Source organism: Rousettus aegyptiacus, unplaced genomic scaffold (assembly GCF_014176215.1).
Source record: "Rousettus aegyptiacus isolate mRouAeg1 unplaced genomic scaffold, mRouAeg1.p scaffold_m13_p_3, whole genome shotgun sequence".
NCBI classification, from domain to species: Eukaryota; Metazoa; Chordata; class Mammalia; order Chiroptera; family Pteropodidae; genus Rousettus; species Rousettus aegyptiacus.
Window position 1 is genome coordinate 128,947,489 of NW_023416306.1, and position 16,926 is coordinate 128,964,414.

A 16,926-nucleotide genomic window follows, 5' to 3' on the forward strand; every position below is an offset into this window, starting at 1 on the left:
AAATGAAACAGAAAAATGAAAAACCAACCAGGGTATAAGTGCTCTTTTCTGAACTACATTTACTAGAACCTGCAACCCAAAGATACCAAAGGAATTCTCAGGATTGAAAACAAAAAAAGGCCATGGGGTCTGGGAATGAGGGAAGAGGGATTCTCGTGGAAAGGAAGGCAGTAACAACTCTTCTAACAGCAAGGTCTGGTCCATGAGCGGTTGGCACATGGAGGCCCCGCGTGTGCTGTTAGACGCCATGGAATAGCCTTAGGGATAGACAGATCAGAGCCCAAACGCTGAGTCAACCACTTGTTAGGTCAGTGATCATGGGCAAGTTATTTAACCTCTCCAATCTTGTATTTCCTAATCTATGCCATGCAGATAAGAAGAACTATTTCACAGGGTTGTAATAAGGCTCAAAGGTAAGAATACATCTAAGCAATTAGCTTAGTGCCTGGCACACATTGGTAGCCACTATTACTATCATTACATGAACTATTGGTATTTTTATCTGATCTGCCGTAATACTCAATAATCAAAGGTAATCTCCATCTGCTTTTCTGAACCAGGAATTACAAATTTATCCTGGGATTACTATAAGGTCAAGGTAGCAAATGGGTTTCTGCTCATTCCTAAGTCAAATGGATTTCTAGTGGATACTTGTAACACTGGTTGAGATGTGCTGTGCTGTGATTGATTGTGACGTCTGCCAAGGGTGTGGGGCCAGGCTCACTGGTTCTAATATTAGACCTGGTAAGCCTCTTCTAGTGTCACAGAGACTAACAGCTATGTTAATATTATATAACAAAGCGTAAAGAAATAGAAAGAATGGGCTAAGAGTCAGGTGGTCTGGGCTGTAATTCTAGCTCTGAAACTGACTAAATCATTTTTTTAATCCAGTCACTTCTCCATAAAGTTACTTCCTATTCAAATCCTGTTATTTGCCAATATTGATTTTGAAAATTCAAACAAATATATACAAGGCAGGGCCTGGCCTACAGGAAGTCCTTGATAGTTATTTGTTGAGATCATCTGAAAGAAAAATAAAAGCCCAAGGCCTTCATTCAGAAGTGTAACAGTTAAATATTTCCTGTCCTCATTTAAAAAGTTTGACTTCCTACCAATGAGGAATATAATTGAAAGGAGAAAAAAGATTACAATATTTTTGGCACTAAAAAAAAATCGGCTAATGTTTAGGGATGCTCCAAGAAAGACAAGGCTGTTGAGAATATGGCAGCTCTTTCATAACCAAGGCACCATTTAAAAATAGCTGGAATTAATTACAAAGCTAATGACCCATTGAAAGGCTTATTTAAATACCAAAGCCAGCACTGAACAATCATGGAAAATATGGCGTAAAGGGTTTCAGGGAGCAGAAACCAGGAACAGCAGTTGAAACAAAAAATACATTATCCTAGAACACTAGCTACTTTAGTGAGAAACATTCAGGATGTCAAAATCTCAGGGGAGTTCTCATACCGGGTAAAACAAGCCACTAGGATCAACAGAAAGACAAGAAGATGACACATTACAGTCACCTGCTTGGGAAAAAAAGGGCCTTTCTATTCAGCGTTCACCCCGAGGAGAGAGCCCTTCACAAACAGCTCGCCTCCACTGCCCAGGCTTTCTTTGCCCCCACTCACCCCGTTTTTCTGACGTACCTACCCATCTTTAATGTGCCATAGGATAAAATGAAAATTTCCGCAGGGAGAAAAATATATGTTTTAATAAGTCTCTGTGGCTATTTTGGAGTTGCATTATCTCCACGAGTTTCCTGTGTCTCGGTCCTCTGTGCCTCACATCCACACCATCATAAGCCAAAGAGGAGGTGATAATCTTCAGCCTGCCCTACTTGCCAGGCAAAAGTGATACCACTGCAGTTCTCAGCTTCTCTCTGTACAAAATGGCCTTTCTGTACGTCAGTATCCCGGGAGCACACTGGGTGGCCAGAGCTGGAAGAGTTTCATTACTTCATTCATGCCCATTTATTAAATGCATTACTCTTACCCTTATTTACTATACAGCCCAGACGTGCCTCGTAGTTGCCTTGCTAAGTTAAAAGTGTAATGGAATCAAAAGGTTCCGAAGCCCTTGAGATCGAGGTGGGGGTGCGGGGGTGGGAGTGAGGCATTCTTGACGTATATTGGTTTCAAGGAGCAAATATAAATTTGAGTATAAATTGCTGCTCACAATAACGCTTTTAAACCGGCAATTATTTATACTGTACTACTCGAGGAACCCTATAATTATTCCAAAAGCGCTTGCCAACGTCTACCCTGTTTCAAAATTGCCAGCATAGCCTTGTTCAAAAGAAACAGTGCTGTGTTAAAATTCTGTTTGGTGTTAGGTTACTGTTTGAAACAAGAAGTGATCGCACCGTGTTGCGAAGGTCGAGCAGAACAGGGACAATGAAGGAAAAAGGAACTGTCTGGTATTCACAGGTGGGAAGAGAAGGAAGATGGCGCTTGGGAGGACACGCATATTGCTTGAAATTTTTTCTACTTCTTTTCTGAGAAATACTGTCATCTGTTGAGCACAATGACATTAAGGAAACAAAAAAAAAATGTTTCAAGTGGTAGTTATTTGAAAGAATAACGACAACCCACTTCTCCCCCTTCCCTACTCCCACCTGCCCAGAAAATATTTTTCCACTTCTGGCCTTTACTCTTGATATTTGCAAGTGAATCTGTGATTATGGAACCGCAGGTTACACATCTCGAAACATACATCTGTATAGGTCACTTGACTTTGTTGACCTATTTTCTGCCATTTCTTCCTGTTACGTAAATCTCCACTTGAAAGAGTGGTCTCTCTACTTTCTACTGAAGGACAGGCAGCAGCGGGATTTCGCGCTATCTGTAATGAACGCTTTTAGAGCGTCTGGCACTTCAGGTGTGTGTTTAGGAAAAAATGGGATGCATCTCATCCTGATTTCTTGCTCTCTCCTTACAGATGCACTCGATTGTGGATGAGGGGTCCCATGTTCCCGATCCACATCCACATGAGGTCTACTCTCAAAACTGAAGGTGCTGTGAATATTTTCATTAACAGAAACAGTTGTGGGCTAAGCAACAACTTCTGAATTTAAACCATTTATTCTGCTCCCATGCCCCTTCTCTCTTACAAACAGATTATGTAGAAGTAGAGAACTAAGGCAGTTATCTGAAAATAAGTTTTGTATTACTTATTTAAATATTTTAGGGAAATGTTTTTCCTACCGAGTGCTCAGGTTATCTTCTCAGTTCTGTTTACTCTGCAGGTGAAGAAACTGCCATTGACCGTTCCCCACACTTCTGAGAAAGCATGGTGGGCAAATGTGCCTGTGGGTCATGGGTCAAAGTCAGCAGCCCATGAATCCACTGGCCACAATGGAAGTCCTCCGTGCCTGAAAGTTCTGGCTTCCCCTCTCTCTTCATCATTTCAGATTCCACTGGAGACCCCATCTTTGTTTCCAATCTATCTCTCTTCCTCCTAAAAGCCTTCTAAATGAAGAAACCTTTCAAATTACAATAGACACTTCCTTTTCACCATTCATCTATCCAGTTTGAATGTCCTTATCTTCCTTTTGTGAATATGTTGCCTTGTCATTTTCCCTTCAGGAACATTTGTTTGTCCATCCACATTCAATGATAAATGACAAGAAACAGATTTATTGAAGCATATATTTCTGCATTGTCCACAAATGTTTGAACCTCTCCAAATGCTTGAACAGCAATACGGACCCAATAAATAATTTTTAATTTCCACTGTCACTGAATACGTCTTATTCACCTTTTGTTCTAAAGAAATTTCTCCTACCACTTGCTGGCAGTAATAATTTTTTGCTATCTGTATTCTTTTTGCCTAGTACTCTGATTCTGTGAAGGCTGAACTTCAAGTGGCTGTGGAAGAATTTGCATTATCCCTCTCTAGTCATACCTAAAATTAACCTACTTTCTTAAGTAAGATCTAAAATGCACTTAACTGTTATGGTTACCTGGGAACTAGAGAGTGGGACTTTTTGGCTCTCGAAGAGGATGTGTAAGATGACACATGTGGTTTGGCCTTCATTTGGAAGCAGCAAAAATCACAGAGGTCATGGTTACGTGACAGGAAGGGCCAGGGTAGTGAACACTGTGCTTTGGTTAAGTTACTTTGTACTGTTATGTAAGGAGATACAGGTTCAGCCTTGCTTGACTTTAAATCACCAGAGTCAACTGTTACAAACTCTGGGATGGGAGGGTAAACACAGGAAATTCTGTCCTCTTCGGTCCTCCAGTCTGTCAAGTCCACCCCTTCATCAGGAGCACATTCTCTTGAGCTACAAGAGAAACATCTTGCAAATTGGAAACAAATTGAAGTCATTTTCTAGATAGTTCTCACAAAGAATTCAATCAAGTAAATTCTCCTAACTTCAGAAACCTTTGTGAACATTACGTATTTTAGAGCATCACCAGAGCAAACAGCAGTGAATCTCAGCTGATTAGAGCCTTAGTAAGTAATTTGGGATAGCTGAATTTTCAAATAGCTGGAGTTTTATCCAAGTAAGCACATCAAAACAAAGGAGGTAGTTATCGTAAATATTTTTTATGGAATATTTCTAAAATCATGACATTTATTTTTCTTCTGAGTATTATGAACATAATTTACTCTTTCCTGATGAGTATTTAAATATTTTAAAACCTATTAGACACTTACCAAGAAAGCATAAAATTATTATATATGCTGTAATACTATTAAGCCTGCTAAGATTTATATGACATTTTGCCCCCAAACTAAATGCCTTAGTATGTTGACTTTTAATAGTTTTCTCTTTATCAGTTCCATCTGTAGTCATATGCTAGATCTTATGAGGCTCTCTTGTAACTAATATTTCATCTTAGAATTAGCCATGTGCTTGGAAACTAGCCAGATCACCAAACTTGTCACAGGACCTGTGTAAAAACCAATTATAAATAGGATGTATTGGGTCTACAGGGATTTCCTCTGAGTCAAGGGCTTGAGCTGTAGTGCTTAAACTTTGGGATTCTGTTTTGGCAGCCCAAAGGCCTATCTGCTTACTTCCTTTTTTTTTTTTTTTTTTTAATGGTTCTTGGTAGGAAAAGTGGCAAGAGGATTTAATCGTCATAGGTGAAGTATTGCTGTAGTAGGAAGACAAAAATGGTAACTGCAAGACCATGTTTTCCAAATCGTTCAAAGAATGTGAGGAGCAGAGAGTAGGATAATAACCTTTCTGTTATTTGCATTATGGTCTTTGATAAATGTCAAAAGCACATTCACTTTGAGAAAGGTCCTCTATCTCTTCTCAAGGCCTTCAAGTACGTATGTTTTAAGGAATGGCAAATTGGTTTAATATGACTTAAGCAAGACAAATTTTATGCTCCCCCCAAAATATTCCAAGCCAAATATATATACTGTATAAATTCTGGCTACTTTGTTTTTTTTTTTCAAATTATGGATAGTCAAAAGTTACTATAGTTGCTTTTTCTTAAGTAAGCAATTTGATTTATAACAAGCAGTCTGTGAATAATTTGAATTTGTGGTTTTGGTTCATTTTTGGACCACGTCAACCAATCATGTGCAGTCCATATCGGGCAAAGCAAAAAGTTTATTACAGCAAGTTTTTATTCTGTTCCCAATGAGACTGCATTAAATTTCAAGCTCTTTAGAGAATCTGACTAACTTTGTAAGACAATTTAGGTTGAAAATTAACACACGGCCACAAAATGCAGCCTGGCTGTATACTAAAATATATGTTATTAAAAAACATTGAGTAACAAGAGAGCTTTTCTAAAATTTTTTTCTATTTATTTCATTTTTGTTGTGTTTATTTTTGTTTTCAAGAGTGCTCTCTGAAACAGTAAAATTCATGTGACAAAACCAGGGTCAGCTTGCCTCTGTCACACTCTTAATATTTTATTAACACAGGAACTGAGCTGCCATTCCACTTTTGTTATGTTTTTGCTTAATAACTATATTCAAGTGGTTATCTTCCCCCTAATGTGGCTACGTGGGCAATCTGTCAATCTGCCCTTAGCAGCAGCTGCTCTTATTTAACTGTAATTTCAGGCTAAAAGTTGTTTCTTATTTAACAGTTACACAGTCTTATTAAATAGAATTTAGAAAATATAGAGGAGTATAAGGAAAATAATGTGTTCATGGTCTTTATTCCTTAGGATAATCAAAGTTTTTAAAATGTACATGTCTATATACACACATCTTCACATAAACATTGGCGGTGATGTTTTAAACTATTATGGAAAGTTTTACTTCGTATTTTTTAAATGTTAGAGAGTAAAATCATAAATAATTGAGATATAATTATAATTGTTATGATAAGAAAGTAAAGAAGGAAATTTTAAACTCTTTACTTTGAAATGAATGCAAGAATTCCACCCAGTGTTACAGATCCAGAAAACTTGAGGAAGATGCTTTCACCACAAGATGGCTCCCAAGGTTTTGGACCCCCTTCCACAATGTAATAGATTCCAAATCGTAAAATACTAATGTGTTTTAAAAAGGGTCAAGAAAAACAGAAGGAAAGTAAATGTCAATCCACAACTATATCCAAATAAGTTGAAATTCTCCCAAAGTGAGCACAGTCAGCCTACCAAAGCAAAACCAAGATGAGGTGAGTATTCAAATATTGAGACAAAAATCTCTTTTACTGAAGCAAACCACAAATATTTGGTTAGCATCTACTATGTCCAAGATTCTTACTATGCAAATAATAGGTATGCCAGACAACTGTCCAGCCTTTTATGCTTCTTGGCCTAACTAGATACACCTGCAATTTTTCCATATGGGATTCCACCTCTTGTATTTTGGCTTAAGTGTACATTCATTCTGATTAATAGAGGATATTAAACAGGTAGAAAGTGACTTGCTTCACTTCAAAGTGAAATCAAACTTGTGAGTTTGATTAGGGAAACTTCATGAGATTTTAGCTTTCATGTATCTATTTTCAACTACTGCAGTGGTCAAGAACACTTAGAATTCTTATCTGCCACTTACGTAGATCTTAGGAAAATTTCTTTGAACCTCAGTTTCTTCATTTGTAGCCTGGGGATCCTACCACTCACCTCGCCTCATGGTGTTCTAAAAACATAATGAGATAGTACAGTACTTGAGGGATAGGGGGCTCTCAGTAAATGGAGCTCTTATTGTATACTCCGAAGAGTCTACTAGGAAACTGGCTCCCCATATGGTTCAAACATAGCTTTTCCTCTGTGGCTACATCACAGATATTGCTTATGAGAGGACACAGGCTCTAGTTCACTGTGGTTCATTCTTAGTGGTCACTGGAAAATTTGTTCCACTACAAGTACATGCACAGGTAACAATGGCCTATATATGAACTGAACAGCAAACACAGCACTCAGTGTTGGATAAAACATGCTCAAAGTATGCCATGGGCCTGGATCCAGCTTTCACTTTGTACTCTCATGTGCAGGCTTCCTATCTTGAGCATGCTTGTCACCATACACTTCTTTCCCTTAGCCTGTGAGTTAACGTCCAGACAATGAAACCAACATCTGAGAAATATGCATGCTGACAATCTGTATACAGCGCAGCTGTGGAGACATGGTTGCAAGGCTCTGGTGTTAGACACCTAAATTCAAACCTCAGTTCACACCACTGTGTGATACTGTGCAAGTCACTTTAACTTCTCTGATCCTCCATTCCTCTCATCTGTAAAAGGAAGATAACATCAATTCCTACTTGTGGAGTTGTTAAAAGTTAAATATGACTAGGCATGTTGACTGCTTTGCCCAGTGCCTGGCATACAGAAAAGATTCAATAAACGTCAGCTTGTGTTGTTATTGCTACTAACTTTATCATAATACGGTGCTCTTTACATGTATTCACCACATCAGATCTGCTTTTGGAACTAGGTTTTTAAAACTTTTTTTCTTGCAGTGATGACAATTTGGTGAGAATCACCCACACTTTCTCATCCAGGTACTTTTACCTTCACTTATGAGAGGTATAAGGGGTACGTACAATTGCAGGCTGCAAAATACTGTTTTCCTGAATTCAAAGCCTCTTGGGCCATAACAAATCTGAGCATTTGGTCTCATTAGGACAATCCTCTACAAAAGATAGGGGACTGCAAGAACAAGTCATCTTTGAATTTTCAATGAGTTGACTGTTCAAATATATTTTGAGGATGGAGAATCAGAAAGAATTTTAGATTAAAACTATTTTCTCCATGTAAAATAATCATTCTAAGACAATGATGTGAGAGCATAAAAGTATTGATATTTAAATAACTCAATGCCCTAATAACATCTTAGTTAAAACCCTATAACCAGTGCTCTTAACGGTGCCATTATACATTTTTGCTTCCCTTTTTGGGGCTTTAAATTCAATGCTACAACTAATTGCTTACAAACTGCTATGGGCAAACAGTGACCTCCTTGTGAGCTCGGTGAATATTATCTAGTGTATGCTACCAGTATCTCAGCAAAAAGACAGAGTGTTCCTGTAACCTCAGTCTCTGTATTTGTCCATCAGAGCTTTGAAGAACACTGTCTTCTTTTCAAGGGTCAACAGAGGTTTAACAGAAGACAAAACTGGGTTTAGATAAAATTGGTGTATTTCCAAGAATTCTTCCAAAAAGGTAAATTCCACATATAAAACACTGATTTCATTTTTTCTTTTTCTCTTTTTTCTTTTTTAGTTTTAAAGGAGCTGTCTCTTTCCTTTTTAAATTAAATGCACTGGGATGACATAGGTTAATAAAATAACATAGGTTTCAAATGTACAATTCAATAATACATCATATGTGTATTGCATTGTATGTTCATGGCCCAAAGTTAAATTTAAAGGAGCTGTTTCTTATAATCAGAAGTTTAAGTATTGTTGTTCAAACTGGATTGGTTCCAGACAGTGGTAGAAGTGGCAAAAATAATTCTGCAAATGCGACTCACAGTGTTCATGTTATATGTAATCTATTTTTATGTATTCGTTAACAGAAGCACTTGGAATAGCTTGCTGCTAAGTAATAAGATAAATTGCATTTGTCCGATATCTGCCTATTTGTATTGCATTCATATTTGGCATCAGCCTAAACTTGTTATTCGACAACAAACTTTGTCTCATTCATAATGGATTTTCTCCAGATGGAGCTGTTTCATGTTAAAATTAGTGATAAAGGTAGTTTTTAAAATGGTATAGGTAGGTGGCAACAGCAACTTTTGAAAGTATAACCTAATAGGAATAACAAATCATTGCTATATCATCTACATACAACTAGGATTATTATGAAACTCAATTTAGTTTAAACATATATACCTACCACCCCTGTTTTTTAAAAAAATTTAGTTAATTATGATGTGACCTGGGTTGGGAAAGTCAACACAGCCCCTTGAACAACCACAAACACTTAAGGAAAATAAATTGTCATTGGATTTGGGCCAAATATTTGAAAGGATTTATAAATGTCACTTGCCTTTGGCTTGAAAACAGGAGTTAATTCTAATACAAACATCATGCCCACCTAGCCTCTTGAAGTTGGTAAATTGTTCAGAAAGCATTTGGGTAACATGATACAAAGTTAATAACAGAGGCCGGTAATTAATACGCACTCCTATGGGCACTCTAAAAATAGGGTACCAAGGAAAGTCTTCTTATTAGGCAATGTGATCAAGAGTTAATTGGTTAATGTCTATATAGCCCAACAATATATGTACATGTATATATAAATGTATGATTATTATAATTATGGAGAGCAGAGTTCAAAATCCACTTTGAGTTCAAAGAATAGTAATTTGTATATCTAAGTATAGACGCAAATATTTAACTGTGCAAAAATGCTTATTTTAATATTATTTCAAATGTTTAATAAGTATTACTCATCTCTCAAGTTTTACTTTTTCTTTCTTAATTAAAGGTATTAGATGATGCAAAAAAAATAATTCCCTTATTGTCATTAAAAACATTACTTTAATGTTGTTGTTCTTGTTATTATTAGTATTACTATTATTGTTGTTGTTGAAAAATTTGGTCATAGGAAGGTAAGAGAGAAAATTTGGTATTATATGCAGAAATGGCCACATTAATTGCAGTGCATATTTGTGGGCAGTTAAGGAGCAGGTGATTTAAATTTATGAAAGCTAAGTTTACTTGGAGGAAAGAAGAGTAAATGAAGTCGGGTTCCTAACCTCCCAGTCTTATATACTACTTGTGGTGGGAGAGATGACTAGATAAATATGTGTTAGGTTGTAAAGATCATAATAACATAATATCGCAATCAGTTTTTTTGGAGGGAAATCAGGAAGGTCATTTGTCATTTGATCTGGGCCATGAAGAATGAATATCACAGTTCAATAGGCAGCTAGAGTTGAGATGAGAGTGAGGGAAAGCCAGGCAGCTGTCCCCGCGTGAGCATGCATGTCCTGTTCAAAGACAGGCTCAGTGTGTCTCAAAGGAAGGGTGGAGAGAAGCAAATGGATGGAAAGTACGTAGCTAGGTTAGCAAGACCTAAACTTAAAGGCTCTTGATACTCTAACAAATTCGAACTTATTTTCTAAAATTTTTCTTAAAGTTTTTGAAACAGTTTTTATTCACTTAAACTACTCAGATCCATATACTAAAGACTTTGTCTCATCTGCCCCAATGTTCAACCACACAAAGTTTCTGAGCTTTTAAATTTGTTTCCAATAATGAATAACCAGGGAATTTCAAAATTAAGTTCAGATTTCCAGATTCTCTTGAAAACTCAAAAGACTTAGCAGTAGTGGAACAGTTATTCTAAATGGCGACAGCTGGTCAGAGGCAAGGGAGGTAGCTCCCTCCAGATGGCACATGTACTGTGCAGTGGTCCAGGTGATTCTTCTATCTGTCACACTCATATCATATGCCTAGGGGTTTGTGCCTTCTGTTTTAAAGAGGTCCTCTCTCACCAGCAAGAAATTTTCTGCCATTGTATACAACATAAATTAACTTGAACGAGTTAATTTATATTGATTATCTGTGGTTTCTTTTGCTAATGTGTTACTTTCCTTTTTTATTTTTTGTCCCTCATGCCAATGAGGTTTCCCATTTATTCTTTTATTTAGAAGTGCAATAAGTACTTTTAAACAAATTTCTTTGGGTTGAAAATGCAGATGCCATCTGTGTGGAGCCCAGGTAAACAAGAGATAAAGAACATGACCCATGGCAGGATTTCTCAACGTCAACACTATCGACAGTTTGGTCTGGACAATTCTTTATAGTGTGTATATTGGGGGGTGGGAGCTGTCCTGGGCAGTGTGGAACATTTAGCAGTATCCCTGGCTTCTAGCCTCTGAGTGGTAGTAGTACTCCCAGTCATCATAATAGAAAATGTCTCCAGACATTGACAAATGAGCCCTGGGGGTCAAAATCGCCTCTAGTTGAGAACCACTGCTCTATGGGGACAAATGTTTCCAGGAAAATAAGCCCCTGGTAGGAGAGTACTACTCTGCTGGAAAACGGACAGGGCGATGCCTTATACCTCCCTCTGCCACTTCTGCCCTCCCCCTCCCCTTCACCTTTCTATTCTGCCAGAGACAAAGGTTGCCCCAACCACAAGGAGTGGAAACAGCCAGGCAGCCTTCGCTAGTGATACCAAAATAGGCCTCTCCTACCGGTGAGAACCTTTAAACACTTTCACAGGTCAGCATAGCAGTGAAGACTCCCATTTCTATGATCTCTATTATTAATGTAGTTGAGGAAAAAAAGACAAGAACTTGCCTCTAGAGGATCTACTATCAAGACCCAAACCTCATCATTTGCACACACTGGCCAAGTGTGGTTCAGTATGCCTCTGAGGACAGAGGAAGCCTCTTCTCCCCAACAAAGAAGTGAATGGTGAGGTCCAGTCTGGGTGTCACTGGGGAGAGTGGGAGCTGCTATTGCTAACCCCTGAGAGGTTAGAGGGAGGCCAGCCACAGATCTCAGAATACATCAGACCCCCTTCCAGGATTTCCTCATCCTCTAGCTCTAAGGTCTCTGACATCTAAGTTCACTCATCTGAGAACTTCTTTCGTTTTTCCTGTAATATAAGTTTGCCTTGAATCTAAGCATTATTGTCCTATTAGCAAACTGTCAAAATGAGATTTTGTATGTTTTCCTAGTATAAGTAAGAATGACAAGTTTCTTTTGTGGGGGAAGAGTGGGCAGTTGTTAAATGACAAAGCCAAAAAGTAGGTAAAAGTTGATGAAGAGTTTTGATATTTTTCGGATGGATTTCAAGTTGGATTGCTTTTGAGCTGAGAAAAAAACTTCAAGATTATGGCATTTCCTGGAGTGTAAAATTGATGGGCTGACGATGTGACTTACAAAACCATATTTTTGTGGTTAGTAGCTTTTCACACTTTTTTCTTCTGGCATACAGAATCTAATCATTTCTCCACAGTGAGAGGTATACTATACAGGAAATTGGTTGAATTAAATTAATTAATGAAAGTGCCTTATTCATTTTGCACCCCTTCTGAAAATAAACCAAAGGCCCCATTTTTCAAAATTCAAGTCTTCTAAATTATGCTTAGCAAATATATAATAGATGCTAAATACTGTTTAGCTAATGACAACAGTGATTCTGGTCCTCACGATAATTTAGGGGAGAGGTGGTGGTTAAAAGTGAAAACAGGACAACAGTAAAAAGAAATGACTGATCCTCTCATTCACTAAATAATGAGTAAATGAAATAAGCAGTCACCCACCAAAACAGAGATCCTGTTTACAGTAAGGACAGCTCAAAGGGAGGAGCCGCTTGAACAGGGAGAGGATGAACAATACTGGGGTAAAAGAGGGACAAGGACAAGGAGGGTTTTGAGTAAGTTAAACCTACTGGTGACAAAGTAGGATAGAGAGCAGGGCTGGGCAGCTGAAGCATCCTTTTATTCACAAATCAATGGAAGCTATTCAGACCAATATGGTTTGATTTAGCTGATACTGACTGCAGCTAAAGAGATGCAAATACGTCAGCAAAAGGAGAGTAAGATAAACAGGAGAAACCAACACTGGCTAAAAAAAACAGAGCTGAGAACAGAGACTGACATTTAATGACCAGATTAAAAGGATAAAAAAAAAAACTAGAGAAAAGTAAGACGATGTGAGTATGATATCCTTAGAAGAGAGGAAGGGGACAGATTCAATGATCCCCTGCTTATTAGACTCAGAGAAAAGAAAGGATAATTGATCATGGATCACAGGTCACACGAATAGAGCACAAGCACTTAGTAAATGTTTGTTGAATAGCTAACCATACACAAAAAGTTCCTTCCTTTCTAGATATGACAACAACTTAAGATTTATACAGTATCGTATTAAGTTTTTGACCCTTTGGAGATGCTAAAAGCCACAGACAGCTTTAATGATGATTTTTAAACAGCTATTTAGAGAAATTTCCATGAGCCTCATCTTGTACCCCTGATGCTGGTCCTATCAGATTCAATTAGGGGATCATGCTAGGCAGTAGCTGGAACACCAGACTGAGAGTCTAGACTAGGGTTCCAAAATTGGCTTTGCTGTGAAGCGTGTGATGCTAGGCCAGCCACTTAACCTTTCCGAGTTTCTATTTCCTCTGGAGGAACAGAAGCAGCCTGAACTAGATAATGCTCAGGACCCTCTCATGATCTTATTTATGTATGCTGTGAAGTACGTTACCATGTTGATCGCAGATTTCCCTGTCTCTGTACTGCCTTTATGCCCAGAGTTGAATGGCAGATAACAGTTATTTTTTCCCCACTTTCTCCTCATCTTGCCTTCTAGTGGCTTGTCGACAGTACTTTGTATAATCAATTCTGGAAATGTTTATCCATCTGTATTATCTCAGGGTTGCTATTTACTGTTCCTGCTCTTTTTTTTCTTGGGAGTGGGGGGTGGGGTGGGGAGGAATTTTGACTTGCCTCTCTCAGGGAGACCACAGCAAACAAGGATAGATTTTCACAATCCTCAGCATGAAGGGCCTCTGTTCTGACACAGTTTGAATTGAATTCATTGTGATGATATATTTAAAGTGGTTTCCTGTGTTTTTCTGGGCTTTTAAAAAGTAAATAAAATCTTGGCTGCATATGGCTCTTTATGCTGTTACCCTTAGCTGAAATATTTTTTCCCTTTTCTATGAAAATACAAATAATTATACAATTGGATCTTTTGATAAAAATGTCTGACCTAGTTACTAAAGAGTTAAACGGGCCTAACACATCACTGACGGCACTTTTTGATCTAAGATTACCTGTAAACTGCGGCACTCTTAGATGAAGCATGAGCAGTGAAAAACACTGACAGAGGAGTAAGGTGATTCTGATTCTGCTCCTTAACTGGCCATCACTTATCCTAGGCATGGCATTTAATCTCCTAACCACCTGATTTGTAAAGTACATGGATTAGACTGAATGACTTCTAAAGTTGCTTATACGTCTCATATTCTATAAGATGCCGGACTAGCTAAGAAACTTTTATTTTTAGCTATGTCATCTTCCATGATCAAAATTCTGCTCCCAACTGGGGAGTTATTAAAATTTACTCATCGGAACACCGGGCCAACACATAAATTGATCTTATCACTTTTCTGTTACCTTGTTAAAAGTAATCATCCATGCAAAAGTGCAGGGTGTGAGGGTAATTGATATAAATAGAACAATATTTTAACTTAACTGTACAAAAGCATTCCCTAGAGACCAGAAATCCCAACACACCGATATGGGGAGAGGGAGGTCTGACCTCTATGTGCCATGCACGAGCTTCCACAGGTCTCTTCCTCAATATCCACGACTTGGTGTATCCTCCTCTGTTCCTCGATACTCATGATTTGAATTTCAGGGCCTTAAAGGGACACAGCAAAGTTGAATAGCCTTAAATGTAGAAAGAAGGTCAGCCAATGGTTATAAAGTGGACGCATCTGTTGGAAAGATGCTGTCCTGCATTTCATATGGCCAGTATAAGGCAACAAGGGGAGAATGACTTAGAAATTTGTATGTCAAGCAGAAGGAAGAATCCCACAGGAAACCAATCGCAAAATGAGCAGAGTTTTTCACAACTTTCCCAAACACTTGAATAATTCGGGCAGATTCAACTACAAAGAACGCAGGGTGTATAATCCAGAGGCTTTAATAAGCTCACAGCTTTAGATAGCTGGACTATCCTACCTGTTTCAGCCGTAGTCAGACAAAAAAGGTGGCATTTAACTCATCTCCTTTCCACTGTTTTTTAAAACATCTAGAAATAACACTGGCAATAATACTACATTATGAAGTACTTAACTGATGGGCAGAGTACCTTAAGTGTATCATCTCATTTAATGCTGAAAACAATCCACTGAGGGTAATACTATCCTTGTTAGATGATGAGAGCTGAGTGAGTTAAGCAACTGGTCTTCGGGTGAGGAAGTCAAATCATCTCTATTTTTGATACATCTGCCCAGTGCCAAGTGTTTATTTTGAATACACGAAGGAGAAACAACCTGAGAGGCAATTGGCAGTGATATTTACTTCTTCACGGTTTGGGCATAAATCCTAACATATATTAAATTACCAAGCACATCTTTAAATAAACGTGTGCTACAGCAACTCCAATTCAAACAACCATCTTCAATGTAATAATTATGCCGGCTGTGACATGAGCTTAGCCGAGAGTGTATTTTTATTTTAACAAGCTTGAGTAAGTGCATGAGTGTGGGCTGAGCTTTTTGCTCGACAGTCAATACTTGAAAGCTGGCTCCAACCTTTAATTTAAGCATTCGCTTGTAGCACCAACAGGGCTACAGGGTTTCTAGTATCAAAGACACACTCCTCCATCCTTTCATGGTCCTACTTTTGTAAGCAGCACGATTGAACTGCAGCACCACAGAAACTTGTTTTCCCTCCTCCTGGCAGCTCGAGCCAAAACACTACTGCCCCCTTCATCTTAGCGACATCATAATGAAGTCCCTGAATCAATTTATAACAAGCAAAGTGCACAAATCCATTGAAGGAGTCTTGTGGCAGATGGCTTTCATATATCTCTCAACAGCATACGAGCAAGCAAAGCTGTCTGCATAGAAACCCAAATCATACCATAGAAGGGGCTTTTGCTACATCCAAAGAACTGTTTTTGTTTCTCTCATGAAATGATTTTCTCTCAAGAAAAAGGAAGATACAGAGAATATCTGATTGTCCCTAATGATTCTATGTGCCTTAAAAACATTTGTCATCCTCCTTCAGTGGCTGTCTAACAACAACTCCCTCAGAATGACAGTCAGGGCCCTTTCATGGTCTGAACCCCACCAGCCTTTTCTAACTGCCTCCTGCAGCCCCCACGGGCCACCCTGAAATTACTTGCCATCCCCAAACTTGCCTACTGGCCGCCTAGGCTTTGAGACTTTTCACAAGCTTAACCCTTTGTTGGGAATATCATCCTTCACTTTCAAGTTCAGCCAGGCTTTTGCCTCCTCTAGAAAGCAGTCTCTAACTCCTCAGTCTGATTAGGGCTCCCCCTGTGTGCTCCTGTCACCCCTCGTCACTCTTGTCTGGTACTTAAACTGTGTCGTGATTTTATTTCCACCTCAGGCCCTCACTGGCCTGCGAGCTCCTTGAAGGCAGGGACGACATCTTTTCCTCTCTGTGGTTCTAGCACTTTGTACGGTGCCTGGCACACAGCAGATGTTCACTAAACGTTTGTGTTTTGCCTACTTCTGCTCCATTGAAGTGTTCTGAAAAAGCACCCAATCCCAATTTGCATGATGACCCAATCTCGAATCTGGAAAAATGCATTTTTGTGAGACTCCTATGGTGCTGTTGGGTCAGAGAAGCAAGGTTAGAACAGCCTTGGGAGTCAGACAGGCTTGGCTGCTAGTGGCAGCTACATGCTAGCTCTGAGATCCTGGACAGGTTGATCTACCTCTCTGAGCCTCAGCTTCCTCTTCTGTGACAAGTGGGGATGAAAAGCTGATATGAGTATTAAATGTGGTAATCCATTTCACAGTGCTTGGCACAGAGGAAATGCTTC

At 38.6% G+C, this 16,926-nt stretch overlaps 1 protein-coding gene across 2 annotated transcripts in view; it reads right to left on the bottom strand.

The window, feature by feature from the left end:
* RORA (RAR related orphan receptor A) overlaps positions 1-16,926 on the bottom strand; it is a 675,954-nt gene that overhangs the window by 57,263 nt on the left and 601,765 nt on the right. The window lies entirely within an intron of this gene.